This window comes from Amblyomma mixtum, chromosome 4, assembly GCF_055824585.1.
Source record: "Amblyomma mixtum isolate Tamu chromosome 4, ASM5582458v1, whole genome shotgun sequence".
NCBI classification, from domain to species: domain Eukaryota; kingdom Metazoa; phylum Arthropoda; class Arachnida; order Ixodida; family Ixodidae; genus Amblyomma; species Amblyomma mixtum.
The window spans coordinates 32,684,049-32,710,557 of NC_143015.1; the positions used below are offsets into that span (position 1 = coordinate 32,684,049).

The window sequence follows — 26,509 nt, forward strand, 5'->3', positions numbered from 1 at the left end:
ATACCCACCGCGCCGTTGTCTTCCATTACAGTGGGGTGGTCGAAGAAGAAAAAGTACACAAATGTCACTGCGAGCAGGTGGTTACCAAAAAAGATAGCATTGAGATAGAAAGAACACGGAATTATTATACATAAAAAATGTCACAGCATGGAAGAAAATGAATCATTTGATAATATGGACACGACTTCCTCAGGCAGCTTGTTCCATTCCGAAATCTAGTCTCAGTCCTGGCTTTTGAGCGCAGTTGAAGATAGCCGCCATTCTTGCACACCGTGGACGCCTGTGATTGGTCACTTTGTTGCCACTTTTATTTTGCGAGCTCTCAGCCCAGCTCTGGTTCAGCCCTACCCAGAGACCAGCTCAAGCTAGAGCTGGTCTTCCGAACCTTCTGTCTTCATCCCTTTAGAGGTCCGTACTAGGCATACATAGAGCATGAAGAAGCCTTGGGCTGCTGTATTTCTAATACGCGCGCAAGGGCAGTAGAACAAACTTTATTACTCAACGTAAACTTTTGCTACCTTTTTGGCGCAAAAATTCATTCTGGTTTTTAAAATTCGTAGACTATTCCAAGATGAAAATTTTCTTTACGCGCTGTGATCAGGATTTCTTATTCAAGTACATGAGGCTTTTGCAAATTGTGAAAACTTGATCGCACAATCCAGCAACCTTAAGCAAGGTCTACGCTGATTTATTACTTAAAACATGATACGGCCTGTTCAAATGCGTAAAGGTCTAAAATACGACCGTTTTCCTTTCATTTAATGTTAGTGAGATTCTTCCAGTCGTAGTAACCGACATTTTTGTTCTTTTACATGCGCTTTCGAAAGGATGCGCGAAGTACGTGCGCTTCCGAAAGCGTGCGGGCAAACCAACCCCTCCAGTGCTCGTAACTAGTCTAAAAAGCCGAATTTTCTTCAGTCACAGCGCCAAGCGTAATCGCTTTTCGAAATTCTAAAAGCTGGTAGGCTGTTACTAACAACCGGCTACAAATCTCTGCTCGCAACTAGGCGCCTAACTATACTAATTAACAGGCTAATTATAAATAATGAGTTAACCAGCTTACTTCTTAAGGCGATTCACCGGTTTTCTGTTCTTCGCCGACACTGGTAATATAATACTATGCCGCAAAAGCCATGTTTCTATCCTAAATCCCCAAAAAGTCCATTTTTTTTATTTTTTGGAAGTGTTCGCTAAAACACTCGGTATATGGTGCTCACGGTAGCACCTCTGCTATCACTCATGGCCATGCAAGCAGCTTTTTTGTTCACTGTAGCACTAAGGCTTACACTCAGCCAAAAAGCGGTTTGCTGTCAGTTTGCGCGGTCCCCGTTCTGGTCAGTGGGATGGTCTGGACTTGACCACTGTGGTAGGTGGCAGTTTATTTAACGACTGGCCACAAGAAACTCTTCCGGAAGAGCACTCTGGGTCTCACAAGCGCGACCAATGGCAGCACGGCAGTGGCGCATCGCTAAACCACTGCACCACTGCTCCAGGATTGGTGTGGGGACTCCTAGGGACGTGTGAATGAAGATAATGGCGAAATCTACGGCAGCAGAAGTCTAAAATGATCCAGTATCACGCAAACTGACGTCATACGATGACTCGATTTAGGTAAGGCAGTTCAGATCAAGCGAAGGCATTGAAAGACGAGTCATACCATGCAAATCAAGGGCTAACCATGCTAACATACAATAATTCATGATTAGCCGCAAGATAAAACGACGTTGACTATTTTTCATGCGATATACCTCTTATGAATTGTTAAATAAAGATCAACTCAAATGAACCTCTCATTTTTTTATTACGCCAGTAGTTTTCCTCTACATTAATATTTTTGTTACGTTCTGATTCCATTTGTACTTTTAAAGAGGTGTGAATATTAAAAAAAATCCGAATTCTCTCGACGGAAGGAAGCAGTCATGTTTGTTCCTAGTAGTCTCGGAATCAATGCACCGCCAAAAACTGGAGCGAGCTGTCTGCAACAGTCATCCTAAAAACTCCAAGGGAGTCCAGTGTCGAGACCACAAAACTTTTTGTTCCTAATGTGTCACATTTACAAAGGCCTGCAATACGCGGCTTATAGAATTAAATAACATTTAGAATGTCTCGTCCCTTCAATATCACAATATCGGTACACCTGAGCATAAATTGAAAACTTTGTCTCGGACCTTCTCAAAACTTGCACACCTCTTGTCGTAAGCACTATTCTTCACACGGAATAATTACCTTGTTCCCTTTCTTTTTTTGATGATAGAGATACCAAGAGAAACAGTGCGAAAGCGAGCGTTCGGAGGAAAACGCGCGACGAGGTCTCGAAAAAGAGAAACCCGCGGGAAGCGATCGAATTTCACCTGGGGCTTCCCTTGACCGCTTCTTCCGGCGCTCGCGTCGCCGTCTGGAAACGCGACGCGAGGGAAGTGAGGCAGAAAAGGAAAGACAAAACGAAAGGGGGGAAAGAGAAACAATGGGTTTCCCCCGTTCTGTCAGCGCTGGCACGCACGCTTCTCGTCTGCCCACCGCTGCCCGAGGATCGATATGAACCGCGGCGCACATAAGCTCCTCTCGCTTTGACGCTTCCCCACGTCCCACTTTCCCACACTCCCGCCGGGCCTTTCCTTCCCCACTACGTGTGCTTTCCCCCTACGTCGGAGGGCTCGTGTTTCACGGTGCGGTCTGTGCGGACTTTTCGAAGCCCCGGTGCCCGCGCTCAGAGCTTCGCCCAACTGGGTGCTGTGCTTTGACTCTTTCGTGCTTGCCGGGCTGCTGAAACTTCCGCATTCCAGCGATTCCGCCAGTTTGTGGCTTCCGAGTGAACGCAGTTTGGAAATTAGCACAGTGCTGCGAGTTCGTGGTGGTGTTGGCTGAAGAAGGGAGGTGGGGAAAGTCAGCTTTGGAATGACCACTCTGCGAGAGCCACGTCGTACCGGTCAGTGCTGGAGCCTTTCGGCGGGTCAGCCTTCATCGATGCTGGCGTGGAGCAAGCACTTCTCTGGATGCGTTCTTATGAAGAACGGTGCCATGTTCACCTTGTGCACGAGGCAACTTACGGTGAGCTAGGCGCCCAGATTGGCCATCGTTTAGCGGATACTACGCTGATGCTGGACACGACCATCGCCTCAAGTGCTCCTGTGCACATCAACCTTTTCACAGCTCTTTTGGAATACTGTCGTCGCTGTCTGTAAAGAGTGCATATGGTGTTAATGAGGCAGTTCCTTTGCCACGTGACGTGAAAATTTCATCGATGGAAGTGCGCGTATCCCCTACAGCCTCTGGCCTCCATTGATAGCGGTGATAGTCTCACTGGTCAACGGACGTGGTCAACATTGAGTGGCTGATGTTCAATGCTGGACTGAAATTTTAATCTCATTCATGCAATCCACGTCTTCTCAGAAAGGACGCACGCTTCTTGCAGCCGTTGTCAAGTCCACACATTAGTGAATGTGAACCAAACCTACCAGTAGCCGGTTTGCGACGGCTCATTTTAGACTGATTCTCGTTCATCCAGTTTACCTGATTTTGAATGCAAAACGTAAGCGACATGAAGATGTATGCAGCGGTAGCCACGAGTTTATATCCGGTAGTTTGAAACAGTGGGCGTCTTTCATTTTCGCTATCTGAATTGGGTCCTGCAATGCTTGAAAATATTCAGATACACCAAAACAGCTCATTCTACAGGTACCAAGCGTCCCCTGGTGTTCTTCAGGAAGATGTTACAAGAGTTATCTTTAGGGCAAATGACTATGAAAACAAAGCACAGTATGGCCGACTAAGGTAGCAAGATGACGTCATGCACTTACCGATACAGGTTCCTGCGTTTTTCTTTCGTCACTGTGCAGTGTATATCTGAAACACGTCAGTCAAGGACCATGCTCTGCTTGCTAACCATTTTGGGCATAAACAATCACGTTAGCTAACCCTACATTTCGTTTCTAGTGGTATCGTTTTTCTTTCACGAGTTCCACTTTTTTTCAACCTCGCTTATGGAGTGACGATCAATTCTTTAAATGACCGTCTGCTGGCGTGAATCGGTTGTGCAGTCATTTGTGTTCCCTGTAATTCCAGCGATGTTTTTCTGTGGTTTCGTGCACGTTCATCTTTACACCAAGACACTTACGCTGTGCCCGGACACAGAAATTTCTTTGCGCATTAACTTCGTGCATTCAAGCGCAGCATCAAGTCGGCTTTAAGTTGCCTCGCTTGGAAGGAAGCCAACACTGAAAGTTCCTCGCCAACAGTGTTACAACTGCTGCATAAGAAAGCTTCGGTATGCGAGAAGCAAAGGTGAAAGTGATCCCTGTGCTACGGAAAAAAATACAGGATTCTGTTCAGTTAAAGGTAAGCTCCGCACTTCCTCCAGTAATTTTTCACCCGTATTTTTCGGTTCTTTTCTAGAAAAATTACTTTTTTTCTTATTAGCTCAACGTAATTCGGTCATTACTTCTGTTCGCGAAAATAGAAGTTTTGCACTAAGTTTCCCACTGTACCGATGCAGACTTGTCTTCTTTGAATCCGCCTAACTAGTTGCTTTTTGAAGTTTGCAGTTGCACAGAACTTGTTCGTATGTTTCAAATTATATATGGCCGCCAAGGCTTCAAATGTTTGTTTGTTCATGGTCAAAGATGCCGGCAATGGGCCTTATCGCTCTCTTTGTGTTGCGAGGTGCGACCAGATTTGTCTCGAATAATTGAAGCCGCATGAAACTGCTTGTACTTTGTCCGAGATTCTTGCGGTTGTTTTTCGTATTTTATCTTGGACACTCTTTGTCAGTTTAAAATCGAGCGTGCCCGAGTGCAGCGGGATTCTCTCCTTTGACGACTGCCGGTCATTTTTGTTGCTATCGCCAACGCCGAGTTGTTCAGTTGACTGTGGGCGCAAGTCAGCCCAGTAGGGAGTCGGTTTTAGTGGCACCTCAGTCTGCCCATGGGCTGCCCCCGGTGCTGTCACCATCACGTGACAATGTTTAACATCACCAAGAAGTTCGTGCTTCCGAGTAAATTCAAATTTTTAGGAATGTCGCTAATGCACTGAGCATTTTTTTTTTCATTACAGGCCACGTGGAGTAAATTTACTGTTAGAACTAGCAAACGCTAGCAAATTTGGTCCCCTCGCGCCACTTTAAATATTATGTAGCTAATGGGCCGCGAATGCATAGCACCAATACCCCTAAATATGTTTTTCTAATGTCATACAGTTTTATATCAGTGTCGTCTGGTGAGGCGTCTGGCTTTTTGTGTCTAGGTAAGGAAGATAACTGGGCCCTATAAAGAGAGAAAAGATCAAAAGAAACCAATACATAATTTCTGTCTCGGGACTTGGTCGCGCGCTTCGTAGATAAATTGAGTGTCGGACACCGTGACGAATGAATTATGCTAATGGTAACAGGGTAAAATGTAAGTGCTGCCCGGTCGACCTTGAAGAGGCCTCGTACTTAACCTTTGAAAGTGTGCGATAAGTTCTCATGACTGATTCTCTTTACCTCGTTTAGTTATGCTGAGTTCTTTTGAGAGCCTTCTTTAGGCACATTAATTCCAATAGAACCGTACATATCTTCCAACCATTGTTTTGCTAACATGCCTGACCTTGAAGAGTGCGTAGCTCTGTGTAACTTTTTGCTAGCCCACGAAATAGACAATTTGCTATTCGTAACGGTCGCGCACTTGTACAGCACTAACTTACGGTTCCGCTTCAATTGCGCCGCGACCAGTCATGCAAGCCTATCTTACGAATGCTGGTTACACCACAAGCGTTCAGACGCTCCACATTTTATCGATAAAACGCCAAACACACCCCAATAGGCGTCGTTGCAACACGCCTTCACCGCTTCGCAGGCGTGTGTCACTCGGGGGGCTTGGGAGGCGTTGACCGTTACCTTTTCCTCTTCACCATGACACCTTCACGGTTCATAGAACTCGCCGAAAAGCAGCATTTTCCGTCTAAATAAGGTGCAGTGCTGATCCTTGTTGGTGCTTGTGTGCGGTCGCTTGCCGCAAGAGAGTTCTCATGCCTTATACGATTTAGAATATAAAACACTGCGCTTGGTTTCAATGTAGCCAATAGTTATTTCCTGCAAAGCAGAGCTAAAACAGGGCAGAGTGTCATAACATTATGCGTACGAACCGTTCTTTACTACTGACCTGTGAAAAATCCCTTGTCTTTGGTCCTACTCAGACATCAGTCCCCAAAGCGCAAGCAACTGCAAGATCGTCGCCCGATATTCGTTCGAAGAAATATTCCACCACTTCGCAACGTCTGTTGGGTAAAGTTTGGGCTGACGTTTTAAGGCCTATGGTTCGGGCCCGTGATTGTAGTGTTCTGTGGCATTTCTAAAAAATAAAACACCGCTCAAGAATACTTTATTAGAGAATGTGCCGTGAATTTTAGAGTAACCGGAAAAAAAAATTGAGGCCTTTACAACCAGCTAAGAGGTGCTCCCACTTTCATTCAACAATCTTAAATCCAACGCTGCGCTCAAACTTGTTACTGCTGTTGATCAAGCTATTTTACGCTGAATGCTTATTGGAAAATTACGCATGATCTTTCAATGACGGGGTTAGCCTCCCAATAAGATACGGCATGAAGCCGATCACATACTGAACCCGCCTGTATGCACAATTTATACTACATTATTCGGTCGACAATAAACTTGTGCGACACAATGCTTTAGATTCACCATTGTGGGAGTACATGTCAAGCAGTATCTATTCAGTCAAGGCAAAACAGGCATACCGCACTGCTGATGGCCCATACAGAGGCTCCTCGCACAAGCCCCTTCCAAAAACAAAGTTGTGTTTGTGGCTGCGTGTGAAGATCTCGGTACACTGCACGTTACTATTCAGGGGTAGCACCACGTAGCGGTCCCGACGCGTCGCCCCGCAGGAAATTCCGGCTTTCTCCCGCCGACAGGTGTCACCGCTGCGGCTCTCCCTTTCACCACCTCTCCGCCGCGGAAACGTGGAAAATTGATAAGAACGCAAATGCCGGGTCACTGAGGAAAGACCGAAAAGCAAACAGATAAAGCGGTTCGAACTGGGCGAGGGAAGCTGGTGGGAACACGGCGTGTAGCGTTGCGTGTGCACTGGGCCTCTTTTAGTATTGATTGAGGATTGATGTCGGTGCGCCTCTCCCGGCGAAGCCGCCGTATGACGGATACATCATGACGTTGTTCGCCTTCGCAGTGAGTGCGGGTTTTGGTGTTGTGTGCTGCGCCCATAACGCCGCTGCGGTGTTCGTGCGCGTACGGTGATTACAAGTGCCCGTGACAGGCCTCACGAAGAGTGCATCTCGTCGGTCGCTTCACGTCTGCTTCTGCCGCTGCTGCTATTACTTCGGCGTATCAACCGTTCGTGTTTGGATCTGTGATGGCCTATGGGCTTCCGCTCTTTTCAATGGTAGCGAAACAGACCGGTTGAAGCTGCAGAATACGAGATGACATGCTTAAAGGACTTCATTGATTTTTTTTCACTACGCTGCAAGCCTTTCACATGTTCATGCCAGGAAATTACTACGGACGGCCCTCGGTACTTTGCAATGGTCTGTTAAGCACTTGGTGTTTCTTCGTAGCGTTGTTAGATGTTGAGCTCCGGCTGCTTTGAACATCGATGGTCCTAACCAAGTTCATCTTACTTGAATTGTTTAGCAGGATTCCGTTTATTTTTTCAAAATCGATGTTCTTGATTGAAGTGACCTTATTGTTGTTTCATCATTTGGGTTTAGGTGTTGTACATTTGTTTCGAAAGCAGCGTTTCTATTGTCCTTTATTTTTAGAAAGATTTGGTGATATTCGTTTCGCGTATTCAGAAAAAAGAACGCAGAATTGCTGTAAACTTCCATTTCTTCGTGCTTGAAATTCTGCATTTCAGCACAGTGAGTCTACTTCGCTTGAAAACGCTTTTCGTGGACTACCTGCAGCGGTTCTTACTAGGGGTCTCACCGCTACCATCGCTTTGATATTTTGTGCAGCTCCTCTGGTTTTGACGACTCATGACAAAGTTGATTGGTTTTCTTACCTGTGCCTCCTCCGTATAGGCCAAATGCAATTAGCCCACCTTTCTTCCTTGATTTTCTGTTACCTCTACCGTTGTGCTCGTTGTGCAGGTAGACTTTTGTAATTCCAACTTTTTTTTGTTCATTTCTTTTCTTTCATGTTTCTTCCTGAAATCGTTTGCATAAGGTCATTTATTGCGATCAAACGATGGCGGTGCAGCTTTTTCGATCTCTCGTGCATTGTTCATTACCAGCCACGCTATTAGACCCCGCATATCTTTATGTTGAAGCGGATTTGACTTTTCGGTTGAAAATGAAAAAAAATATATGTATATGTATATTTTTGAACGATGTTTTTCAGCTTTGGCATTGGTATCCAGTGAAGGTATTCAAGGGTGTGTAAAATGTGCTCGCTTCTTATATTTCTTGGCAGCTCTTTTCCGCATAAACCGATGATGAAGGTTTGGACGCTTCTTTTAAATTATAAATTCTTATCATTCGATGCTCGGATAATAATTTTAAACCTTGGTTAATAGGACCACTGTTTCTACCACCTTCCGCAGGGTTCACATCGTGTTGCACGCATCTCATTCGGAGTTTGTTTCTTTTTTGCCAGAAGGTTTCATCTTCTTTGTTCAAAGAGTAGCAAGAAAAGAATGCTTCACGGTGAAACATTTTAAAACTGCGGCTCCTACTTAGATTTTGCTTCTTGAACATGCATAATGAATGCCAAAGCCTCCAAATATAGCCTTCATCTTGGAAGCGGCATTGTCTTGGCCACGTTTGGCATATATACGTTTGGCATATAGAACTCTTTGTGCTATGCTGTCTTCAACTGAGAGGCAACGGAGAATTCAAAACTTCTCAGTCGTGAGCAGAAGTTGAGGCTTCAAGCATCTCCCGTGATGTGACACTCCACTGCTTCCTTCGCTGGCAACTGCTGCCATCGGTGATAACTCTTCGGCGTTTCATATCTGCGGCAAACAAGGGAATGTCACAAAGGATCCACTCTAGACGGTGACCGTGTACTAACTAAAAACAAAAGATGGCAGCCCGTCGACCAACCTCCCTCTCCCTGGACGCTTACCGCGAAAGGGTTATGGCAGCTGCGCAGTTCCACAACGCGCGAAAAACCATCGCCGAGGTGAGTGTTATACATGCCTGCCATTCGATTTGGAAATATTTAATGCAGTTGTAGTGCCACTTTATGCAGTAATGCAACAACGTCTCGACATTGTGAATTGAAAATTTATTCTGCAACAGGAGACTCCGGCGAGAAGGCCAGGTAGTTTTCAGTGAGAACATCTTGAGAAGCCCTAACCTCCCAGAACGCAGGGCAGAGTAACATCATGCGGCTAAGGACGTGAAAATACTTATAAACACGCATATATGACTGGTACAACACCTCACAAAAAGGCAAAACAAACAAGACATACATAAATTCATCATAATCATCACCAGCCTGTCTACGCTCACTGCAGGACAAAGGCCTCTCCCATGTCTCTCCAATTAACATTGTCCTTTGCCAGCTGCGGCCACCCTATCACCGCAAACTTCTCAATCTCATCCACCCAATTAACTTTCTGTCACCCCCTGCTACGCTTGCCTTCTCGTGGAATCCACTCCACTACTCTTAAGGACCAGCGGTTATCTTCCCTTCACATTACATGCCCTGCCCAAGCACACTTCTTACTCCTTATCTCCTTATTTCAACTGGGATGTGATTAGCCCGCGTTTGTTCCCTCACCCACTACGCCCGCTTCCGATCTCTTAACGTTACACCTATCATGTTTCTTTCAATAGCTCGCTGCGTTGACCTTAACTTAAGCTCTTTGTTAGCCTCCACGTTTCTGCCCCGTAGGTGAGTACCGGTGAGATACAGCTGTTGTATACTTTTCTCTTGGGGGATATTGGTAAAGCTGAAACAAAATATTTCAGCTCATGATTAGGCATGTGAACTTAACATAAACACAACATAACATACATAACATAGTTATGTAAACATAACACGCAATTGTTTGTATATATCAAACTTTTATTCTTAAATATCTTATACAGAATTGTAGGCCAGTAGAAATTTTTACATTTTTTCGCAAGGTCGGGTGGTCCTAACTGACGCTATGAGTGACGTCATGAATCGAGCACGAGCGCAAGCATGTACAGCGGCAGGATGAGGCGAAGCATTTACCACCGTTAGACAAAGCAGGCAGTGCGCTCTAGTCCTATGGCTACGCTATGACACCACAGCAGTCGCTGTCACGCAGCTTACGCAATAACACAAGAGTTGTAGTTTTTCTTGAAACGACAGCTAGATCAGACGACTTTCTCGCGGTTTGTGGCGTTCTCCTTTCTTTTCCAACACAGGTACTATTGTCAGTTGTTAGTTGCTAGCTGTTTGTCTAGAGTGTTTTGAACGGAGAGGGGTGCGCGGGACTCCTGGGCACTACTATTGAAACGCCTTTGTACGCACGTTTCTGTACTTCACATGGAAGTCAACGCAACTGTTATGTATTTTGGCTGCTTTAAGCATGTGCGAAAGTGGTTGAGAAACTCCTCTCGAAAACTGAATTTTGGTTTTGAGGAAAGGAAATGACGCAGTAACTCTCGTATACCTCGGTGAAATCCCCAACCGCGCCATAAGGAACGGGATAAAGGAGGAAGTGAGAGAAGAAAGAGAGAAAAAGGTGCCGTAGTGGAGGTCTCCGGAATAATTTCGACCACCTGGGGATCTTTAACGTGCACTCTCATCGCACAGCACACGGGCGCCTTTTGCGTTTCGCCTCCGTCGAAACGCGGCCGCTGCGGTCGGGTTCGACACCTGGTACTCCGGGTCAGTAGACGAACGCCTTAACCACTGAGCCACCGCGGCGGGCTGGACTCCACTTACTCCGGTGAAGAAAGGGAACTACGTTTTGGATTGCTGTGAGAACATAACGAAAAAAAAAAGTAGAGCTAGCGACAGCGAGAGGCTGCGTATAATACCATGCTGTACTCAGTCACTGTACTGTACTCAGTGTACTGTACTCAGTACTGCACTCAGTGCACTATTAGCACAAGAGCCACCCACTGAAAAGCGTTTAGCGTCACTGGGATCCGCTTGATGCGCAGTAAAATGGACTTTCGTTCTCAGCAAATTGGGGCGAATAAATCTGACATGGGGCATTTCTTACAGTTAAAAGCTCTATCCGCAATTTCGATTGAATTTTTCATTGCCAATTTTGTGGTGTACATATTGTTCAGTACTCTCATATTTGCTTTGCTTTTCCCCCTGTATGTATTTCCCTATCCTGCTTGGACATGCAGGATTTTTATTTAATAAATAAATAAATAAATAAATAAGTAAATAAATAAATAAATAAATAAAATGTGATGTTTTTCCGGAGCAAACTCTAAAGGCTGTAGGTAACTACAGACGCTGTTTAAAGCGAAGATGATTGCGCGTGTTGGTATTATTCAATCGTTAAACAGATGTGGGAAGACGGAGCGGTTGTTGTGAGCGCGTTCCTGTTCTCTCGGGTGTGCCTTTTTCCACTGCATTCACAATATCGCGGGTATCTAATGCGCTTAGGAGACCTTAAAAGGAGTCTTAAGCAAGTTTCGTTGGAAGAAGCTCAGAAGTGTACCTCTAAGCGAGTAGCTGTGTTCCTCGATGGTCTTTAGAGTGAACGCATTCCAAACTTCACAGCTCACTGATGCGCGATTTTAAGGCGCACTCACTACACGCGTCTCCTGCTCCTATCGGTTAGCGTGCGTCGAGACTTGGTACGCGACCACGCCGAGTGATCCTTAAAATCACCTAACCCCGCGTCCGAAGCGCTGCGATGACCTGCACTCCGGCAGAGCCTTTCACCTGCAACGGACTCACGTAAGGACCAACGCCCGTGGGCCTTCGAGGGGACTCATTCATAATTCAAGGCGCCATTTTTCTTCGAGGCGACGCCTGCTCGTACGCCCTCATTCTCTCTCATCCGCTATCTTCTCTCTCTTTTTTTAATATTTCTTCCCGTTACACGCCGTCTTCCCTGCTTCCTTCGTGGAGCCTCCTTATGGCCATACACCCCAAAAGACAAAGTGGCAGAAAAGAGCGCTAGACACGAGGCTAAGTCCTGGAAATCTTGCACACAGGGACGTAACAGGATACTTCGAAAACGATGAACGCTGCTTAGGGCGCCGGGCTCTTCGGAGCGAACCATGCCCAGAAAGCCGCGTGAACGCCCTCCGCTGCGGCCCCGTGCCCTGAGTGTTGGCAACGCTATAAAAAGGTGGACCGGAGCTTGGCATAACCGGCAGTATAAAAAGAAATAAAGAAAAAAATGGAAAATGGGAGGATGGAAGGAAGGCAACTGTGTGTTCGAATCTTTTCCGGCTAATACCTGGCGCATTTGCAGGCGTCCGCCGACAAGGCGTGAGTTATGGATTCTTGACACTTCCCAAATCACCGGATTATGCGAGCGGCTTCCTTTCGCTTTTTCTCCGAGAAAGAGTGAGGGTGAAGGGAGGAAGAAGAAAGTGAAAGGCGTCTGCGGAAGAGGATATCCCCTGGCGGTGAGCTTAGGAAAGAACGAAAGGCCCTTAGCAGGGTATACACTCTTGTTTTCCGCAAAGTGTTCCACTTGCTTACTTTCTTAATATGTAGGCCTAATGGCTGGCTAGATAGTTGGGCATACTTAGGACAACATTGTTTTGTTTTTTGCTCGCCCTGTATAGCTGAAGCAGTTGTAAGAATAGTTGTGATAGTAGCACTGCGATTAATAATAACGACGAGCTGGATCAAGCAAAAAATAGGAATTGTGAAAAAACTGGCCGCCTCGAAGTGAAAGAGGATGGATGCAACAAGTGAAGGCGGGCTAGTTTGGGGTTGACAATGGAGTGCATATTGCAACCGCGCAACCTGTGCTTTCCTCTGTTCGTCCCTCGTCGTTTTTCGCGGTTGCAATATGCAAGAGGATGGATGTTAGGGAAAAATGGCCGAAAAAAGAAAGGAAATGAAGTGGTGTCGTGCACTCTCCACAGCGGATCCTCCTCTACGCTCTACGAGAAACTGGAAACTTAGCATAACCTTTATAGTGTTTTGCGATAATCTTAAGCGCTTCAGGCGTAAACTTAAAGACCAATGTTTTCTCCGAACAACTTCTGACCGCATTTGAAGCTGAGCTTGTTGATCCAGTGTTCTCGAATACCTGCGTATTAGGTATGGTAGAGAGAGGGTGTGGTTGATGGTCCTTTGCGATCACAAAAATGAACAAGGGAGGGGAAAACCTCAGGTTGCTAGAGCCAACGTTTCGACAAAGGGACTTGTCTTCGTCTGGGCCCAGACGAAGACAAGTCCCCTTGTCGAAATGTTGGCTCTAGCAACCTGAGGTTTTCCCCTCCTTTGTTCATTTTTGTGATTGCGTATTAGGTAGTTAGGCGAGGGCGGCTGTCTGCCCAACTTGGGTGCGACAAGTATCATCGTGCGCGGTAAAAAAAGAGTGTATAGAGAGATACTGGAGGCCTCGAACATAATCGCCGCAGGTGACGACTTGTGTGTCAGTTCCACGTCGGTGTTTTTGCTGGAAAAAGAGCGCAAGTTCCTCGGTATCTGATAGCAGGAGTGGCAGCGCTTTCATGCAGGTTTCGCCTTTCGCATGTGCTGTTTATGTGCTTCGGTCATCCCAGGGGTTTAGGTTCTTGTCTTAATTCTTGTCTTACATATTTTTTTTAAATTTTATCTTGGTTTAGTCCATTTGTCTATCGTACAGCAACGTCACGTTTTTTTGTTGTTGTTTTTTGTTTTTTTTTGGGGGGGGGGGTGATGTTGTTGACACGTGCTGAATTTCCTGGCGCATGCTTACCGAGTGAGAAGTGTTTTTCGACCAAGCTTCAGTTGCTAGTGCGCTCTTGTCCTGTCCATTCTTCCTGTGTTCTGCGTGTTTTTCTGTGCGCCGTTTTTAGATGGCAGTTCTCTCCATGAGCTTTTCACAAGGTTCAAGTAAGCGCCCTTGGAATCAGTAATCCACTCCTTCTGAGCTCGGCACAACCACCTTGTCACCAGTCGCAACCAATTTCCCTTCAACCAATTAGCGTTGAGCACAGCTGATATTCAGTGACCAGAGAACAGCTTTGGTCGCTCAACGGTGTTCTTACTATCAATGAAGATTCCGTTCATAGTCATTTCTATGTGACTTGTAGCTTAAGAACGGTCGTAAATGGCGTGAAGACATCGCAAAAAAGCAATCCAAAAAAGACGCATTTTGCTCCCAGAATAAAGCAGAAAAGTGCGCTTATTTTATAAAAATAATGTTTCAAGATTATTTTATAAAAATAATCTTTCAAGATTTTTAAGAATACTGGTGTGTGACAGTAGTACCAAACCCTTGAAATTTGTTTAGCGCTTTCGTATACGTTGGTATTCAAAATAATTCTGTCTGCTTTAAACGTGCCAATTTCTTTTTGGCTTATTGGGTCTAAAGTCCCAAAGCGACTGAATCTATTGGGAGTTTAGGGCGGCCGTAGTCGAAGGCTACGAATAATTTCGATAGTGTTCTTTGACGCGCACTGACATTGCACAGCACATTGGCCTCCTGCATTTCGCCTCTATCAAGATGCGACCGCCGCGGACGGGGCCAAACCTGCGTCTTTCGGGTCAGCAGCCGAACTCGATACCCACTGAGCCACTGTGGGAGTTATTGAGTAAATTCAGAGCTGTAAAAATAGAGAGGGAGAGGAGTGAGATTTGATATTTTGATACTCTCGGTAGCATTTTATGCAGTATTGAGACGCTCAACCCCATATATGTTTTAACCAGTTATAACACCTTAACTTTGAAATTCAACTAACTTAATCGAAATAGCTGTAATGACGTGCCCTGTAGCTGAATTTCCCTTCAGGGAATGAAATACTGAGAATCTGAAATTAAGGTTCCTCTCATGGATTTGGTTTCCTTACAAAAGAGTATCTTTCTGCTAAGCCAGTTTCCAGCTTTTTTGTTTGCGTTTGTCCAAATTTATTTTAGGTTCCTATGAACATATAAATTTTGTGAATGTCAGAAGTGCTTTTATGAGCCTAGCAGGCCCACAACATGTTCGTTTGCGTCTCTTCATCTTTTCCAGTGTAAAGTATACGCTGATTTTAAGACCGACACTGTTCCTATATACACTTCACGGTTCTGATATTGCGTACATCATCAGAGGTTGCATTACATGCTCCGTAGTGTAACTCTTCTTGTACCCATTTCTTTTGCAGCAAAAGTGTGAGTTCTAATCAACATTACATTTTGTGTAAACATTCGGATTTAAAAAATAAACTTTGACCCAAGTTGGGATTTGAAGTTGTATCAAAAGTCTGAATACTTGCAACTACGAATTGTGCACGAGCGGGAGAGAGCCTCTCAGACAAAGGCACTCCTGCATGACTGTACGACAGCTATGCACCAACTGAAACTAATAATTATGCGCATTTCATTAGTATAAAACCTTTCACATATATATTTAAGTGACTGCGGATGCATGAATGCAAACACACCGTTCGGTCTACTCATGTTAATTAGGCAAACACATTCTCAAGCAAACCAAGACAACTGTTTCTTCTTCTCAGCGTGGCACAGGTGAGCGAGAACAAGTACGCAATGGTGACAGGCTTCAACCTCTGATTCCCTACAGCGCACAGGGCACCGAAAAGGCCAGAACAAAACCACATTTTGAATACCTCAGAGCGCAACCCACGCTATACCTCTCTGAGCAGGTGCACGCTTTTCCCTGGACGCGCACAAAACGGGGTTTGCACCCGGGGGAGCGATGCGGCTTCTGCCGAGCTTTGCCCGCTAACGAATCGGCTCAATTAATATTCACGAACGCCGGTCCGCCACGCCGCTTCACGTCTCCCCCTCAGCGGACCCTCCAGAGGCCCGATGCACTCGTGCATTTTGTGGCACAATAATTCTCGCCGCACAACAGGGATTTTTGCTACTCCAGTGTATAACTGAAGCGTGCGGTTCAAGCTTGTGTGGACGAAGGTTCGCAGGGAGCAGGGGTAATCCCCCGTGCATGCAGGGGCGGGGTCCTCGGCTAATGACCGCCATGCGTCTCTTTAGACGAGCTGTCGCGGGGATGCCGAGGATGCTCGAGGTTAGCGTCGGTAAACAAGGATTCTTTGGGCAGGCAGGTGGCGCCTTGTTTGGATAAAAGAGAAAAGAAGAAAATTATGATGGCAGGCACGCCCCTTTACGCAACTCGGGAAGCTCGGGAGTATATTTGCTAATTACGTGTGAATAAGTGAGCGATATTACCCACTTGCACAATGAAAGCCTCGTGGGGTAGTCGTCTATTTTTCAGGTCTTCTTTGAGCTACCACCTCATAACTTTCTACTGCTTCTGCTGATTACGTCTCTTGGGTTAATATAAAATTCGTCTCAAGATGTTCCACGAACATGTGAAATAAAATTCGTCATAACGTTAATGAAAATAGCCTTTATATCAGAACATGCATTACATGGAACGCCTCTTTAAAACCACTGAACCAAGGAGAGGCAAAAGGCGCGGCGTAGGCGAGTGCGAATCGCTATTCACAAAAAAAGCTTTAAGCTGTGACAAAGCAATAGAAGAAGGCGGACACGACGCGCCGCATTTATGCTTTATTCTTGCGTGAACTTGGTAACCACGCACAAACCCTTGCGCGACGGATTATGAATAAAAAATTTTATTTATTGCTATTTTTCCGCGCGAATAAGATAAGGAGAGATAAGGATAGAAGTCCTTATTGGGGCCGGTCACCGAAACGCACGGACAATAAAATAATCAGGCTTGTTCCTTTCATTCAAACCAGGGTGCGCTACCCGATATGAATACATGTTTTGTTTTTAGAGGAATTGCTGCACGTTGCGAAGAATAAGACTGGCAGGGATTTGTGGCTAAGTATGCAGGTATTCAACTAAGCTTACAAACCCTGGTATGATTGCATTGTCCTAGATTAAGACAAAAGGAGACTTTTGCGAGGTCTTCGCCACAAAAAAAAAAAAAAACGACTTTTAGAGTTCTGTCAGCGTACCATTCTTGGCCACCTCGGAGGAAGAATGTTAACGTATCAGCTGCGTAGTTTTAGACGCTAGAGCCCGATAGGCGAAAACACCTCTCTCATTGCGTGTTTGGTTGTCGGCTCTTACGCTACCCTTCCCCCACCCCGCCCCCGCCTCCTCTCTATTACTTTAATGCGGTGGAGTCTTTCAACACTGAAAGCATTTGACAGTTGCCTTGTGCCCTGCACAACGTCTTTTTCGAATTAATGGTGTTGCGTGTCTTCAAAAGCGTAGACTATACTTTGGAGTACCTAGTTTTGTGACTCTAGTCGTCTAGCCTTCCAGGTACAATCTTTCGTTAAGCTCAGCGCAGTTCAGTATAGTCTCAACAACTTGCATGGGGCCAAGCGCTTCTCGGGAAGTCGCTGGCGCGGGCTGTACCAGGAGTACAGAAAGCATAATTCTAACTCACAGTTGATTCAGGACGTCGGCATACGCAAACCAAACAAAAGAAATCACGTTGTGAACTTTAATTGTCGCGTGCAAAACACACACCGGCCTACTGCGCCCTTAAGAGTTATTCAGATCGTATTATATCAAAAGATGCGAACCGCCCTTCAAAGCGCGAGGGTGTCCAATGAATTATACTCATTTAATGCGCATTGCATGTAAAGTACCGTATTTCTTCTACACTGCGAGCCTTTTTCATCAACACAATGTTATACAAATGCAGGAGGAGGTAGAAGAGGAAAGGCGTTGATTAACCGGAAGAATACCCAGTTTGCTACCCTACACAGGGGGAAAGGAGTGAGGGGATTAAAAATGAACGAGAGAAGAGAGTAGCAGAAAATTGAAGTCACTCTAAAAAGTCAGTGTTCGTTGAAGTCACAGCCTATCGTGTAGGACAGAAGTTCGCAAGAACCGGAGCACTACCTTGAAGTCCATGTAGTCCATAGGCGGTGCTATAAATGTAAACTCGCCATAATGAAAAATGATGACTCCTTACTTACACTTGCAGGGTTAGAGCAAAGCAGAACTGTGTATCATACCCGCGCAGTAGAGCCTTAGAATGTTAAGAAATGCCGCACAAACTATGGCAAACAAATGTTGCAGCATACCTCACCGACACTTCTGAACCAGTTCTACTGCCACAGGAATCTTGATGTATCCAATATTTCTCTGAAAGAACTGCCCCAAATGTTGGTGTAGTTTTTTTTTTGTTTCTTGCTATTAAGAGTTAGAGCACACCTGTCAATTTTGCTGTCCTTTATTTTCTCCTCTCCGACTTTACCTTTATAGAGTCTTTGATCTAATGTAGTTCTTTTCTACTTTACAAGCACAATTTACTGCGTACTGAACGTACATGTCTCATTCTCTGTATCCAACTTACGTGTTTTTTCTCCTTACATTTCGTTTGATGCGGTACTCTGCCTCCGTCGATACTGCACTGTAAGAGGAAGCCAGGACCTCTCAAGCTGTCTACGCAGCCTTTTCCCCGGCTGTCCTCGCAACACCTGGTTGTGGAAACAAACCTTCAACCTTCAACCGCAGAAGAACTGAGGATTGGGCGAGTTGGTGGTGATCCATTGTAGAAAAAACCAGCGCTTACAAACACGGACAGAGGACAAGGGAAACAGACTGACGGCGTCAGTCTGTTTCCCTTGTCCTCTGTCCGTGTTTGTAAGCGCTGGTTTTTTCTACAATGAACCTTCAACCATTTGTCACAGTTGAAAAGAGAATAGCTTGAATTGAAAATCACAATCAGGTGCAAATCCACGATTAGATGCTAGGGCTGCTGCAGGAATCCTGGGTCCAATGAGCGCCTGTTAGAGAACTTTGCGAGGTAGCACTTCATTAATCATGAATGGTAGTTTACCAATATGCCTCAAGATAAAAGTATACAACAGCTGTATCTTACCGGTACTCACCTGTGGGGCAGAAACGTGGAGGCTAGCAGAGAGGGTTCAGCTTAAGTTAAGGACAACGCAGCGAGGTATGAAAAGGAAAATGATAGGTGTAACGTTAAGAGATCGGAAGAGGGCGGAGTGGGTGAGGGAACAAAAACGGCTTACTGACATCCTAGTTGAAATCAAGAGGAAGAAATGGGCTTGCGTAGGGCATGTAATGCGAAGGCAAGATAACCGCTGCTCCTTAAAGGCAACGGAGTAGATTCCAAGAGAAGGCAAGCGTAGTAGGGGAGGGCAGAAAGTTAGGTGGGCGGAGGAGATTAAGAAGTTTGCGGGGATTGGCCGCAACTGGAAAAGGACAGGGTTAATTGGAGAGGCATGGAGAGGCATTGTGGAGCGTAGTCAGGCTGATGGTGATGATGATGATGATGATGATGATGATGACTTCATTAATGGCTTGTCCTGTCCTGCATATGAAGGTCGCTTTTTACATCATTTAGAGCAGGGCTAAAGTGTTATCAGACGTCCAAACCTCTTGCATACCAAGAATGGTCTTGAGGCAGCCGCTGAAAAAACCAGCATACTTGCGTCTTCCTTCAATTGTCACGCGCAGGCCTCAATCAAGGCGTTGACGGAAGTTCATCTCGCTAGGCAGCGTAAAACGGGAACAAAAAAGACAGTCACTGACCAAGTGGGCACGTTATTCAAGCGTTATTAAAGCAGAAGCCGCGCGGCAGCCGCGCATCTCACCCCAAAAGCGAGCGCGCTCTCCAACCGGCCCGTATCGGGCGTCTATTTCGGTAGGTCGCGCCCCACGGCTACCCCGGGAGCACGGCGCCACCGCGGCTCGGGCTGGGTGGTCTGGCTTCTTCCAAATAGGGGCCCGTTCGGGCGGCCGGCTCTGCCTAAATACAGCCAAGCAGGGCGCTCCACATCGCCAGCTCTGCTGGGCCAGGGTCAACAGCGGAGAGGAGATTATTTGCTTAAGTTGCTGCGACCCACACTCCTTTTTTGGGAGCGGTCCACGCATCAGGCAGGTTTTCTGGTGCCAGCGGCTTTGTCTTCATAGCGGTGCCAGTATTCTTGCCGTAACGAGAAGCTTCATGACGCTACCACTCAGGAATCATGTGATCACCTTGTGATCATCAAGGAAGAAGAATTGCGGTGTGCGCTCGTTGGCCAAAACAACGTGCAGCCTGAAGTCTCGTGACGAAGGTCTTTGAGCATACAGTGAATCGATGGTGCTGACCTGCGCCAAAGGATCAGACTTGTATGTGGATGCTGACTCACAGGTGGTGGAAAGCCTTAACCATGCGCTCCAGTCATACTTGAGTGCATCCACTGATAACATCAGTGGGCTCTAGGCCAATAAGGAAGAAGAATTGCGGTCTGCGTTCGTTGGCCAAAGCAACGTGCAGCAAGCAGTCACGTGACGCAGCCCTGTGAGGGTACAGGGCATCGATGGTGCTGACCTGCGCCAACGGATCACTCTTGTATGTGGGCTCTGACTCCGAGGTGGTGGAAAGCCTTAACCAAGCGCTCCAGGCATACATGAGTGCATCCATTGATAAAATCACGGGGCTCTAGGCAGTGCAGAGGTTCGAACCTTTCCCGTCCCGACCACAGGGCCTACCCCTGTGGTGATTCTGAAAGCGACTGCCCTTCAAGACAGTGGATGAGGGAAGTAGTACAGCTCCAGTTTTCACTTGTAAATACTATAATGGGTGAAAAGACGAATTCTTTCCTAATGCGCGGAAACCAGCACGGGTGACTCGATATTACCATCCTGAAGGGAAGCCTGCTGATATCAAGGATTGCTTCCCCTTTTTAGGAAAGGGTACCTGGAAAATAAAAGCTATAGATAATAGTAGTGCGCGGAAGAGTCTTCAGCTACGCTGAAAGTCTTTTTTATTGCAACCTTATGACTAGAAATCCTTATCGGTCCGAAAGTTTCCGCCACTGGACTTTGTTCCAGTCACCCGTGGGGCTCCGACTGACTCAAAAATATTTGTCCTGTACTCCGCGCTGTCACCAGAAGCGCTATGCACGAAAAAGAAATAACGCACAAAGAATACAAGAGAACGTTGTATGCCACATCCCAAGTGACAAACGCATTCACAGAGGCGGACATTTCTTGCTGCAGGTCGTCCATCTTATTGGTCTTCAAGATGCTGTCATCTACGGCCATTGCTGAAAGTGTCGATGCGGACAAGTTGGTGCACAGAATAAGCTGACAGCTCCTGTAGAACGCGACGCAGAACTCAAGGCAGGAGATCCACGCACTTACCTGCAGTGAAGAATAATAACTTGTGCGCGTTTTCTTCTTTCGTTGCTGCGGCTCGTCTGTTAGCCATCAGTGCAGTCATGGCCATTTCCGACGATTTAAGTTTCGTTTCGCAAAAGAATGAAGTTACCATCGTCGTGCAGTACAATTTTGTGGGCTCCTCTTGAGCCGGCAAGCGCCCATCATCTTCGCGTCCACCACTTTACCCAATGAGAACTCCTACCAAAACTCTTCCGCTGGTTACCCAGACTTTACGCACCTAAATTTCATTCCGTGGGCTCAGTGCTGCTTCTGAAGGAGCTAAACCATGAATTCATCCGCGGACGAAGCTACCCATGTGCCGTACGAACCTGGCTACTTTCGCGGACTGCATACTGTAAATATATATTCATCGTTTGAAGGAGAAATGTGTGTGTGTGTGTGGGGGGGGGGGGGGGGGGTGAGCGGGGTTAGCTTTTCAGGTTTTTTTCCTCGCTCAAAGTGGCCCTAAAAGCCAACAAAAAAACTCTGCAATGTTTACCTAACGGATGTCACATTTACCTTTGCAAATCCGCCCCGAAACGACAGCTGGAAGGAAGCCCCTCGTCGACCATTCTACTTTGTATTCGCCCCGCTGTCGCCAACACCGGCTGGTGACGGCCAGTGCCCAAGCCCGCCACTATTTTCCTTTTTTTTCCTCTCTCTCTCTTATAACTTTGCGCGAGCTCCTATCGGTGAGTTGTGTGCAGTGCAGCTATCTCCATAGCACATCTTTCCGAGCCACTATCAAGTTCCCCAACATTAGTAAATATGCAGACATCATCTGTCCGAACCTTCAACTGAGAAAGCAGTGAATAAGCAACCCCTCTCAAAGGCTCGTCCATTCTCCTGAGGTAAAAATGTTTCATTTTGAGCTGAGTACAACGGACTATGGAGTCCACTTTGTTAGTGTATATTTGTACAATTTTTCCGGCCAGTTAATATTTGAGTTGCTTAGCTGTGAACTAGAGTTCATTTTGCTCGAGCTTTGAAGAACAGTATGCCGAGCTGCAGCATTCATGAAAGGTACACTATTGTTATCAAGCGCCATGAAAGCCGCTTCCTAGCTTTGTCTTTTTATTGTTGTTTACGCGGCACGATGCTTTCTTATACCTATAAATCTCGTTTTCAAACAAAATACGTGCAGCCAGGGAAGCAGAAAAAAACGTGCAGGACAAAAAAACTGCACCTTCGCGCTATCAGAGTCCATCACGAGAGTGCAAGCAGTTTGTAAACTCTTTTACCGCTTACTCCGATTTATAAAGTCAGGCTGCCGTCAGATAACGAAAGCAATTACGTGCACAGTAAATAAGAAAAGAATTTCTGCAAGTTTTGGTGGTTGTTTCGAGCATTTCTTTTTGTTGTTTCTAGCTACGTCTTCATCATCAGGTGGTTGTCCGTTAAGTGCTGAGCCAAATAATATGTATGCAGCAATTCCAGGGTGGTGCAATAGCTGCACAGCTTTACGGAAGCCCGAATGGCTATGGTTTATATGGACTCGGTGCAGAAAGTGCTTATTCCCTTGAAGTACATGACGTAGATGGGTTAGAACTGTTACCTGTGCGGCTAGTGACTTCGGTCTCATACAAAGAAACCATCATGCAGTGAACTATTGCGTCGCAACCCTCTTCAATGACCGCAGTCTTTTCTGCCACCATTCTTCCATCTTTTCTCCCCCGTCCCCTCCCCTACGCAGCGTAGCATATCAGAATAAAAAAAATTTCGAGAAATATCTGCTAAAATATCTGATTTTCATTAAAGAGCTCTCTCTCCAGCATTTCAAGCTGACCACAATTTTGCATAATACGTGTAAATATTGCAAAAGAGGCCGACACTGGATTAAAGAGATTTTCAGACAGCGACTGGATTTGCTTATGCAAATCATCGAATGGTCGTCTGCCTGAGTTTTTCCGCTAAAGTATGCAGCAACGATAGCATAAATTTATATGCCAGGAGAGGGAATCACCAAAAGCACACCCACGCCGTATTTTCCCACCAATTCAGGTCAACTCTACGCGAACCACGAGAGCATGTGGCTTAGTGCGCCTTGCGGTTGAAATACGATCACGACTATCCCAAACTTCCTCACGACGATGACTGTGACCTCATCGCCAAGCACAAGCGCCACCTCTTAGCATTCCAAAACAACTTCCCCGTGAGGCTAATAGGACTGAACGACCGGAATATTTGAGGAAAAGAAGCGTTGATGTTATAACGTACCACAGCAGCGGTAAAATAATTTGAATTTATTAGGTATTTTTTAGGTTAAACACATTAGATTATCAAGAAAAAGCGGGAAGAAACTTAATACCGACCACTTAGCTGAGTCGTTAACAAATACCAGCTACTAATTCGGCCATGATAAGCACGCGTAAAACTAGTCCAAAAATGGCAAAATACTTTCGTATGAGTCACTTTCGCCCGCATTCATAAAAGCATCCGGATCAGCTAGATTCAAGCCTGCGACCCGGGACTCAGTCGTGGAAGCTATTGCGGTGGTAGGATCGAACTACACCCCCTCATATTCTTCACCGTTGCCAAGGCATCGATACATTCCCGGATAGTGCACGCAATTTCCGCAGTACACAGCATGCGTAAGCCTCGAGACCGGTGTCCTCACTGCGTCCTTTTCAAATGAAGAGCGATGCGTCGCCGCATCCTCTCCCTGTATACGGATGCGGTAAGCTTTATGGCTGTACCGAGCGGATCCCCCGATCTTTCCCTTCAGTCGCGATCCCCCGCTCCGCTCCGGAACCACCTACGGCGTCTGTCTCACGGTCGGAGCCCTTTCAGATGTCGCGGGCTCTTTCTCCTATCCGCTCTTGTGTCGACGTGTGTAGCGCTGGAGTGGCTAGCTTAAGGCTGTATGAGACGATCTGGTGCGTTCTCATTGTCTTCGCTTTTTTTCCCCTACTTGCTGTCGAAGTTTACTTTCAATTTTTTTTTTTGTACATACGGGTGCTGCAGGAAGTCGCAGCGTGCGACTGACGGTTGTCGGGAGGAAAGCTGTCCATATACTACGATCTTACGCGCTTCTTCGAAGAAGCTTATATTTCGCCTTCTAGTTTATGCGCGTACGGCAGAGACGGTGCTTGGCAGAGACCTCTTTCTTTCTTTCTTTTTTTTTTGCTCACGCACATGGCTCTTGATGACTCGTAGGCACATGACAATGGCAGGATGGAAACTGATGTCAAGAGCAGGGATTCTGTATTATTTCTCGGTCTCTTTTTTTTCTGGTTTGGTTTTGCAAAGCGCGATGCCAGTTTATTGTCGCATGTCACTTTGTTGTTTAGTGCCGATATAGTCAAAAATAGGAACTCTCCAAGACCTCCGTTAGAGCAACCAGAATAATGTATGTGTGCTTAACCGACTGAAGGTTCCTCGTTCTATTCCGAGAAAAAATGAAAGAACTGAGAGAGTCAAAGCAAGTCTGTACTTAATCATGATGCAGCAACTAGATGTTGCTATAAGTTTTCTCTGGCGGAATTTTTGGTCCACTAAGCATCCCGAACAGTTCAAGACGCGGCTTGGCCAACCTGCGGAACAAAGACAGAGCCAGATGTTACCGCTTTCTGAACAAATTTTACGTCTATGTCTTCATCAAGTGCAACGAGTTCAATACTGGGATGCGCGTTCCGCACTTTGATACACAACGTATGGCCGGTAGCGGCTTTTTGGCGCATCGTTTCATCTGGAATCTTCAGCAGTAGCCACTTCCTGGTAGCGATATCTTCGCAGTAAAGTTCTGGTCCTCTATTTGCACGCCTGCGGTCATAATTTAGCAACTTAATTTTACTTCTTTTCACGTTACCCTCATTCTAGGAATCTATGATATCGAGTTGGGAGGTCACAAGTGACCGAACCGGATATGTTTCAAAGGATCGTTCCATATGTGGCGATGGGCACTACTATTCGTTTGATTCTATCAAGGCCCGCGGGATATATACCATACACTCAAAGTCCACCACGCCTATAGAGTCGGGCTCCGCAAGCGCAAACGGCAAACTGCACTGAGAAAGAGACAGCTCTAAGCTTGGGGGAAAAGCGTCCCGGCGGCCACGACGCGAGGGACCGAAGGCCATTTCCTATTCCCCCTCAAAGCGGTCGTTTACGGGTCGCCATTGAAGGAGCGGACTTCATGGCGCCCCCGCTATAGTCTGCTCGGCCCCATCGTGAAGCGTGCCGTCTAAATGTCGTCTGGCACGCCGTTCGAGCGCCGTCCGCGAACATTGCGAATGTCGGCCACGTACGGCTCGTCTGCTCCAGAAATCGCCACTGCCGAGCCTTCTCCCTGATTTGATGCACTTTGTCGTGTTGCCAGCTCTGAGCTGCCCTGTCTTGTAAATTTTACTTCTGTTTAGGATGTGTAAATGTTGCTGATTATTTTTTTAGGGAAGAATTTTTGCTCTTCACTGCTGTTTTTGATAATCAGAGATAGAAGAGGAACGTCTTCAAAGGCCTTTGCTTTTTTTTTAGTTTGCCAGGTCTTCTCACAACCTAAACCCCTGAAAAATTGAGCCTCATCTTAGAAAAACGTAGTGAGACGAGCCGCCCGATTTCATGAGTTGGTATTTTTGTATTTGGAATTTTTCAGTCATCACTTTCACGCCGACATTCATCCGTCTGCGTCGAGTGAAGGTGTTATCTCAGGCAGGTTTTTTTATTGCTATTGGCATGCAGGATTTAACAGCCCGAAGTAAAGTAAAAAAAAAAGGTTTTGGGATGCGGACCGACGACAGATAAGTTTCTTTAACTTAAGCTGGCAAGAACTTTACTCGACCAGTTAAAGCCTCTCAAATGTGGTGCTCTAAAGAAAAAGCTTTCCTTGCTGTCGAGACACTCATATCAACGAAATCAAAGCCCGCACATAACAACCCGACAGTCGAGGGGTCTGTATTGCTGCGTAGTCTTTTTGCCGTATTCCAATTCTTTAATCATTCGTTTTCCAAATCCTCGCTTTCAACATTTGTTTTGGTCAAAAGAATTCTTCTCTGCAATTTCGGCACCTTCTGCTGCCAGCACCAAACAGGCAAATCAACCCGGGCGCGGATTCGTTGCCTCACGAGCGTAATTTTTTTTCTTACTGTGCACACTCTGGTCTTGCCGTCCTTTTTTTCTGCCAACTCCTGGCCTCTATTGAGCAATACTTTTGATAGATTTGGAAGTCTTTTGAGCTTATCTTTAGGCAGCGACTACAGATCTTGCAACCGGGGACCCCTTCCCTCACTTAAGGGCCCCAGCACAGTAATCGACGATCCCTTCTCTTTCTTTCAGTCTGCTTGAAACCAAGCCGCCTTTTTTCACATTCACATTCATTTATTCCAC

At 46.1% G+C, this 26,509-nt stretch overlaps 1 protein-coding gene across 7 annotated transcripts in view; it reads left to right on the top strand.

Annotated features, from left to right (window-relative positions):
• Positions 1–26,509, top strand: part of sick (sickie) — a 973,111-nt gene that overhangs the window by 139,510 nt on the left and 807,092 nt on the right. The window lies entirely within an intron of this gene.